The sequence below is a fragment of the Rutidosis leptorrhynchoides genome, chromosome 9, assembly GCF_046630445.1.
Source record: "Rutidosis leptorrhynchoides isolate AG116_Rl617_1_P2 chromosome 9, CSIRO_AGI_Rlap_v1, whole genome shotgun sequence".
Lineage (NCBI taxonomy): Eukaryota > Viridiplantae > Streptophyta > Magnoliopsida > Asterales > Asteraceae > Rutidosis > Rutidosis leptorrhynchoides.
This window is the reverse complement of record NC_092341.1, coordinates 206,338,113-206,347,504: the sequence shown is the minus strand read 5'-3', so window position 1 is coordinate 206,347,504 and position 9,392 is coordinate 206,338,113. Positions and strand designations below refer to the sequence as shown.

The 9,392-nt window shown below is 31.7% G+C and overlaps 1 non-coding gene across 1 annotated transcript; it reads right to left on the bottom strand.

Moving 5' to 3' along the window:
• Positions 1 to 8,908: 8,908 nt before the first annotated feature.
• Positions 8,909 to 9,015, bottom strand: LOC139869875 (small nucleolar RNA R71). The gene has a single exon (XR_011766451.1). It is a non-coding gene; the product is annotated as a small nucleolar RNA R71 (small nucleolar RNA).
• Positions 9,016 to 9,392: the final 377 nt, after the last annotated feature.

Sequence of the window (9,392 nt, the reverse complement as noted above, 5' to 3'; positions counted from 1 at the left end):
AAATCTACTGGAAATACTAAAGTACCAACTTTAACTAGCATGTTCTCCATTATCCCTCTAGGATATTTTACTAATCGATCGGCTAGTTGTATACTTATTCGTGTTGGTTTCAATTCTCCAAGGTCTAGTTTAGCGTATAATGAATATGGTATTAAATTTATACTTGCACCTAAGTCTGCCAATGCTTCTATTGAACTTAGACTACCCAAAAAACATGGAATTGTGAAACTTTCTGGATCTGATAATTTTTCTGGCCTCTTATTCAACATCACTGCAGAATAATTAGCATTCATAGTAACAGCCGAGAGTTCTTCCATTTTCTTTCTATTTGTGATTAGATCTTTCAGAAATTTAGCATATCTAGGCATTCCTGAAATCACATCAATGAAAGGAAGATTTACATTTATCTGTTTAAACATATCCAAGAATTTGGATTGCTCGGCTTCAAGTCTTTCTTTTCTCATTTTACTCGCGTAAGGAAGTGGTGGTTGGTATGGTTTAACGTAAGGTTTTGCCTTAACTGTGTTATCTTCATTAACCTTTTCAACTACCGGTTCTGTTTCCTTATTTTGATCAGGTTGTGGTTCTTGTGGAGTAGGAATAGAGTCATCAGAAATTACAGGCATTTCAGGTGGTTTAAGTGTAATACCACTTCTTATGGTAATGGCTTTAGCTGTTTCATTTCGGGTGTTAGCATTTGTATCACTAGGTAGACTTCCCGGTTTTCTTTCACTTATCAACCTTGCTAGGTTACTCACTTCTTGTTCCAAATTTTGAATAGAAGCTTGTTGATTTCTAAATGCTTGAGCATTTTGTTCATTAGTTTGTTTCTGAGATGTGAAAAACTGCGTTTGAGATTCAACTAGCTTCGACATCATATCTTCTAGATTTGGTTTTTTATCATCGGTTTGTGGTGGTTTATTTTGAAAAATAGGTCTTTGCTGATTGTAAGTATTGTTAGATACTTGTTGATTGTTAGGACCTTGTTGGTTGTTGTATGGAACATTTCGGTTATAATTCTGATTTTGATTGTAGATTGGTCTTGGCGGTTGATAATTATTCTGATAATTATTTCCAGGCCTTTGGTTCATGTATGAAACATTCTCTCTTTATTCAATACTGAGACAATCCTTTGTCAAATGTGGTCCTCCACACTGCTCACAACTAATTCGTATTGAGTGAATATCTTTAGTCATCTTTTCCATTCGTCTCTCGACAGCATCTATCTTTGCAGAAATGGAATCAAAGTCATGGCTAGAATCGGCTCTAGCAGCTTTAGATGATCTAACGATATCTTTTTCTTGGTGCCACTCATGTGAGTAGGAAGCAGTGTTATCAATAATTTTGTAAGCTTTAGTTGCGGTTTTCTTCATAATGGAACCACCAGCTGCTATATCGATGTCTTTCCTTGTAGTGATGTCGCATTCTTGGTAGAATATTTGTACTATTTGATAAGTGTCTAAACCATGTTGCGGACATCCTCTTAACAACTTTCCAAATCTTGTCCACGCTTCATATAGAGTTTCATTTGGCTTTTGCGTGAACGTAACAATTTCTCCTTGAAGTCTCACGGCTTTAGATGCCAGAAAGAATTGTTTAAGAAAATTTTCAACTAAAACATCCCATGTATCAATCGCCCCTTCAGGTAACGATTCTAACCAATCTTTGGCTTCTCCCTTTAAAGTCCAGGGAAATAACATGAGATAGATCTGTTCATCCTCAACTTCTCTTATTTTAAATAAAGTACATATCCTATTAAAGGTACGAAGATGTTCATTTAGATCTTCCTTCGGTGCACCACTAAATTGGCATTGATTAGTCACCATGTGTAGGATTTGTCCTTTAATTTCATAATCTGGCGCATTAATGTCTGGTTGAGTAATTGCGTGACCTTGGCCAGTGCGTTTAGCTCTCATTCGGTCTTCCATACTTAGAGGTTCCAAATTTTCCATGATTGAATTTGTTGAATCTGAATCACTTGAGGATTCTGATTTAATGGTTTGTTCCTCGATAATCTTTGTTTGAATGATTGGAGGTTCCGGAGGAAAGATTAATGGTTCAGGATCTCTGAATTATCCCTGAATATCCTCCGGATTCTCAATTGTGAGGTCGGGTTCAAAAAATGGATTATCGAAAATTTGAATTGGAGTACTTGGTCGACTAGATGACGATTCTAAAGAAAAATCAACGGCGACAATATTGGGAAGATGTCTTGATCGAGTTAAGGTGGTGAACGTATGAAAGGTGGTGAACGTTTTGCTCGGTGCATTCACTGAATATCCTTTTAGTTATAAAAGATAAAAATTATATAAGTTATCAAATTAATAGACTTTTCTGATTTTGCCCACGTTTCGAATAGCCAATAGATGCAGCAGGTAGCCATGACCCTTTAAATCGGAAGCCCACAACTCGCCACTAACAAATCCAACTATTACTACGAACCAGAAAATTTTGGATGTCTATCAATTTAACCACTTAAAATAATTTTTCGTCGAAATTTAAAGAAATTTTAAAGAAGAAATAGAAAATTCTATGTCCTAAAAACTAGAGCGTCGAGAAATAAGAAAGAAAAAGAGAGCGTCTGAAAACGTCGAAAAATAAAAGATCGAAAAAATAATAATAAGAACGTAGCGCGTCAAAACTTAAAAGTCTAAAAACTAAGAATTAAAAGTTGCATCTAAAAGTATTAAAGCTTAAAAGAAATACTATATCCAAAACGGTAATAACTTAAAATGTACTAAAATCTTAAAATGGCATCGCAAAATTCTAAAGCACTTAAATCTTAGTCTAAAGAAAAAGCACTTAAGGGATTTTACGGCAAAGCCTAAAAATCTAGAAATAAAAATAACTACTGCAAAAACTATATTAAAACTAATTACGAGCGAAAAAAAACAAATTACGTACTAAATAATAAAAATATACAATTTATAAAAAGAGACAAAAAAATGATAAAATTATTAATTTTTATAAAAATATTATTTTTATATTATTTATTTTATAAAAGTATTAATTTTTATAACTAATAAAACTAATTTAAACTAAATAATACAAATTAATTAAATCTAAAATTAATTAATATAATATACTAACCCTAATTAGGGTTTAATATTAATAATAATTAATAATAATCCGTAATTAATGTTGTACCAAGTTAAGTTGGGCGTGTCAGGTTACCTCATGCGGTCGCATGAGTTTTAGGCTATGGTTCCATGCGGTCGCATGGCCCAAATATTCAGGTCACTAATTGGGCTGCTACAGTGTAGCCCGAATACAATTTTAATTTTTTTTTCGGTTTTTATATTTATATAAAATATTTATATAACTTAAATAAAACTTATATTTAAAAACTAAAATAGAAATAAAAAAAATACTTTATAATTTTATATATTTTGAACATCTCTTAAAAATATATATATTTCGTTTTTCTTTTTATATTTTTGTATTTTTAATATTTAAAACGTATTTTTACAAAAGTAAATTAAAAGTCTTTTATATATATATATATATATATATATATATATATATATATATATATATATATATATATATATATATATATATATATATATATATATATATATATATATATATATATATATATATATATATATATATAGCGTTTCGCTTCCGGCGTTTAAGCAGTCCCCGGCAGCGGCACCAAAAATACTTGATGTGCGTAGAGGTGTATACGAAATAGCTTATATTTTACTAGGAAATACTATTAAAAACGATACAATTTTACACAAGTTATTTATTTATTTATAGAGTGGATATACCTAAACTTTGCTACAACACTTATAGGCAATGTACCTAATCGTACAGTAGTGTAGTTTTTAGTAAGTCCAGTTCGTTCCACAGGGAGCTAGCCAAGTTTAACGCTATATTTTTAAAAATATATTTGTATAAATATAAATATATATATAAGTAGTATTATTATTATAAAAGGGGGTTTTTTACCGTTTAATGACCGGTTTGTCGATTTTAAAACTTTAGTCGCAGTTAAAACCTAATGTAAAATATTAAAAATAAAACTTAATTTAAAGCGTAAAGTAAATGACAATAATTAAAGTGCGATAAATAAAAGTGCGATAAATAAAATGACAATAAATAAAATTGCGATAATTAAAAAGTACGATAATTAAAAGTGCAATTAAATATAATGACAGTAAATAAAAGTGCGATGAAATATGAAATAAAGGAATTATGCTTATTTAAACTTCCGTAATCATGATGTTTGACGTATTGTTTTTAGTTTAGTACCATGGGTTAATTGTCCTTTGTCCTGGAATGTTTGATATGTCCATACGGTTTTGTCCATAATAGTCCATCAGTCATAAATATAAAGCGCGAGAGTCTTCGTCAAATTATCCTTATACCCGAAGTCAAATATTCCAACTAATTGGGGATTCGAACTGTAACAAGGTCTTAATACTTTGTTTAATGAATACACCAGGTTATCGACTGCGTATAATCCAAGGTTTTACTACTTTGTTAACAATTACACCAATGACCCTTGAATGTAATCCACCCCTGTTTCAACGAGTCTATTAATTATTAATCCATCCACGTGTCTGGTCAAATGAATAATTATTGGTATTTATAGATATCCCGCCCACCGTACCCAGTCAAGCGTATGTGGTTATATATAAATATGTCAAATTATAAGTCTATATATTAAATTAACGAGGTATCATTTAGTTAATATAAAGCCCATTAATAGCCCATAGTCTAATTTCCACAAGTGTCGTTCTTTTATCCAAACCCCAATTATGGTACAAAGCCCAATTACCCCATCTTTATTATTTTAGCCCAACATCACGATTACTTCAATTTAAATAAGCATAATAATAACTTAGCTACGAGGCATTAATTTAAAAAGGTTGAACATAACTTACAATGATTAATAATAGCGTAGTGTTACACGGACAGAATTTTGACTTACACACTTACAATATTCGCTAACATACCCTTATTATTATTAATCTTAAATTTATATTAAAATTAAAATTAAAATTAAAATATAATTATATATATATATATATATATATATATATATATATATATATATATATATATATATATATATATATATATATATATATATATATATATATATATATATATATATATCTGTGAGATAGAGAGGATAGATTAAAGAATGGTATATAAACATTCGCTCAAAACTGCGCCTTTTATAGGAATGTGGCCAGGAAAAGTAGGCCATGCGATCGCATGGCAATTAGGCCTCCAGGCCATGCGATCGCATGGAGCAGGAATCCAGCTCACATTTCTGTGTCTCCTAGTTTGCCGATGGTTTATATATAATATAATATATATAATTTTAAGAATTAATTATATATTATATTATATTCATGTGCATAGTTGACTTGTAATTTTTAGTCCGTTGCATCGAGCGTTGAGAGTTGACTCTGGTCCCGGTTCCGGATTTTCGAACGTCCTTTCGTACTATTTAATATCTTGTACTTTGCGTTTTGCGGCTCGTACTCTTGTAATTTATAGACGTTTCTCATCAATAATTTGAACCACTTTGATTGTACTTTGTACTTTTGAGCTTTTTGGTCGTTTGCGTCTTCAATTCGTCGAATCCGTCTTTTGTCATCACCTTTTATTATTTAAACGAATATTACTTGTAAATAGAACAATTGCAACTAAAAGCTTGTCTTTCTTGAGAGATAATGCTATGAAATATATGTTCGTTTTTAGCATTATCAATGATGAAGAGAAAGATGATGATGAAGAGGATGTTGGTGAGAAGTCTGATGATGAAGATGATGTTGATGATGAAGTGGAAGGTGCTATTGAGAAGTCTCAGGAAAAGGAAAAGCGTGATGATGAAGAGGATGAAGAGAATGATGATGATGATGATGATGAAGAAGATGTTGATGATGAATAGAATGATGAAGATGAAAAGGATGTTGATGAGAGGGCTGATGCTGAAGATGAAGTCGAAGGTGCTGATGAATGGGAAGTTGATAATTTAGTGGAAGGTGCTGATGAAAGGGAAGGTGATAATGAAAAGGATGTTGATGATGAAAAGGATGTTCAACATCAGAAATTCACCAAAAAATTAGTGAAACAATCGAAACACATAAAGGTAACTGATTTAACTAAATGTTGTTTTTTTCTAGACTTTTAAATTACTTACTACATTTAGTTATTCATGTTTGTTAATGAACAGGATGTTGAAAAAGAAGAGCCTGATTAAAAATTTAAATGTTCATGACAACATCAATGAAAAAGAAGATGCAGTGATTGAAGAAGATGCAGAGTTTGTTTCATATGATGATGTCCAAATGGTGATGAACGAAGACAAAGAAGAAAATGTGGATAAAAAGAAGATTATGTGGTTCGAGAAATAAAAGATGGAGTGTTTAAAAAACGTTAATGAAGCAGAAAAAGATACCGAGTTTTCTGACGATGTTGATGAAGAAATGTTGATGGAAGACGACAAAAAAGAACACCTTGATGAAGATGTTAATGAAGAAGTTAATACAGAGCAAGATCCACTGATTAGACATATTGATGCAGAGCTAACAAATTTCAGAATGAAACCTAGTCCTCCACCAAGAAGAAGGAAGTCTGAAAGAATCTTATTACAGAAGCTTTCAAAAAATATTTTCGTCAAAGATGGCACAGGTATGACTGAGAACAATCCAATCAAATTGTAATTTGTGATGAATATTATTGATGCTACTATAACTATGTTTGTTAATGTATATTTGTGATTCTACTTTTTATTGGAGCTAATGAATATTTGTGATGCTCCTTTTGTATGCAGTTTTGATATGGTAATATAACTGTCTTTGTTTATGGTAATTTGCCAATGCAATTGTACTTAGGGTTATTATTAGGGTAATGATTGTACTTTGGGTTATGATTGCCACTGAAGGTGGTTATAAGGTCAACATTGCTTATCATATTGGTTATTGGGTCTGATTTGACATGTATACTACCTCATGGGTTTTTTCCTAATTTGGAGTGAGCGTTGAGTTGTTATTACTTCACCAAACATAGGTTGGTTTCTGAATTAGGCATATATATAATAGACTAGGTTTATATGTTTGGTTTTCTTTTGGTTGCCATAGTGTGCAGCAGGTAAATGATCAGGTTATCCAGGTTTTGTTATCCAGGTTTTGAGTTGTTATTACTTCACCAAACATAGCATTGAGTTGTTATCCAGGTTTTGTTTAAGCTGGCCCGGTTGGTTCTGCTACTACTATCAGGTTGTGTTTGCCTATTGTTACTATATAGTATAACTTTCTTTCATTGCATAATAAGGGTTTATATGTTATAGGTTATATATATTGTGTTTATATGATGTTAATAAAGTTTATATGTTGTTAATATAGTGTTGTATGATGTTTAGAATCGTGTTGTGTAATCGCGTCAATCATGGCGTGTTAAAATAGTGAGATGGTTGTGTGTTGTTTGTTTGTCCAGTTCTGCTCCAGGTCTGCACTACATGTCTACAATCGTGTTGGGTAATCGTGTGAATCATGGTGTGTTAGATAGTCAAATTGTTGTGCTATAGATCCAATCAAACATGTGTTATAAACCTGATTTATAAACCCGATTCAAACATGTGTGAATCATGTGATATTATTAACGTTCATGTAAACCAGATTTATACAAACTTTCATAACAAACGACTTAAGATATAAAGAAAAAGAAACATTAAATTACCTCTAATGATTTTGAAGTCTCCATTATCTTTGAATCATGCGAGTAAGCTAAACAAGCAAACAAGAGCAAGCCGAAAAAAAAACTAAAAAACGCGTGTTTTTATATTTCTGAAAAGATTTTTTATATTTTATATTATTTATAACTTCAATAATAATCTTATTTATTTAAGGTATATAAAATTTTATAATATTATAATTATATTATATATACTTATCAAAATCCATTCCTAGTTATCAAAGTATTTTCTAACTCTTCTGTAACTAACTAACTTCCTATTAATTAGACGTGTTTATTTATTAACCCGTTCAATATGGAACCCTAAATATATAACCCGTTACATTGTTTGTTTAATTAGACGTGATCGGTAATTTCGGTAGACTAATATTAACAGAACTTTAAGGGTTTGGTTGATTAAACGGAGATTGTTAACATATATATCCCGTTAACTTATTTAGACGTGTCACAGTTAAAGGTGTTAGTTAAAAACTAATTAGACGTGTGTTTTGAAACTTATTAGACGTGTTAAGCATTTAGACGTGTTCCCGGAAAATCTAATAAGACATGTTGCCAATTAGACGTGTTCTTGTTTCATTCAGACGTGTTCCTGGTATACATAATTAGACGTGTTGTTAATTAGACGTGTTATTTGGAATATTTGTTAGACGTGTTGTCAATTAGATGTGTTCCCGGTAAAAGTAATTATACGTGGTTACCAATTAGAGGTGTTAAACTTATTTATACATGTAGAAGATATCTAATTAGACGTGTTGTGAATATTAATTAGACGTGTTCCGTGTTTTTTGGTAGAAATCTAAATTAGACATGTTCTGTGTGATAAATTAGACGTGTTATATAGTGAACACATCTAAATGACGGGCTCTAAATGAGCCGAAATGTAGTAGTGATTAATGCGCCAGATTATGAAATCAAAGGACAAATCCTACACACGGTAACTAATCAATGCCAATTTAGCGGTACGTCCAAAGAAGATCCAAACGAACATCTTCGAACCTTTAATAGGATATGTACTCTATTTAAAATCAGAGAAGTTGAGGATGAACAGATCTATCTCATGTTGTTTCCCTGGACTTTAAATGGAGAAGCCAAAGATTGGTTAGAATCATTACCTGAAGGAGCGATCGATACATGGGATGTTTTAGTTGAGAAATTTCTTAAAAGATTCTTTCTGGCATCTAAAGCTGTAAGACTTCAAGGAGAAATTGTTACATTCGCGCAAAAGCCAAATGAAACATTATATGAGGCGTGGACAAGATTCAGAAAGTTATTGAGAAGATGTCCTCAGCACGGTTTAGACACTTATCAAATAGTGCAAATATTCTACCAAGGTGTCGACGTTGCTACACGAAAAGACATCGACACAGCAGCTGGTGGTTCCATTATGAAGAAAACCGCAACTGAAGCTCACAAAATTATTGATAACACAGCCTCCCACTCGCATTATGACTTTGATTCCGTTTCCGCAAAAATAGATGCTTTCAAGAGACGAATGGAAAAGATGACTAAAGATATTCACGCAATACGAATCAGTTGTGAGCCATGCGGTGGACCACACTTAATGAAAGATTGTCACATTGAACAAACGATGGAACAACGAGAGAATGTTTCCTACCTGAACCAAAGGCCGGGAAATAATTATCAGAATAATTATCAACCACCAAGGCTAAACT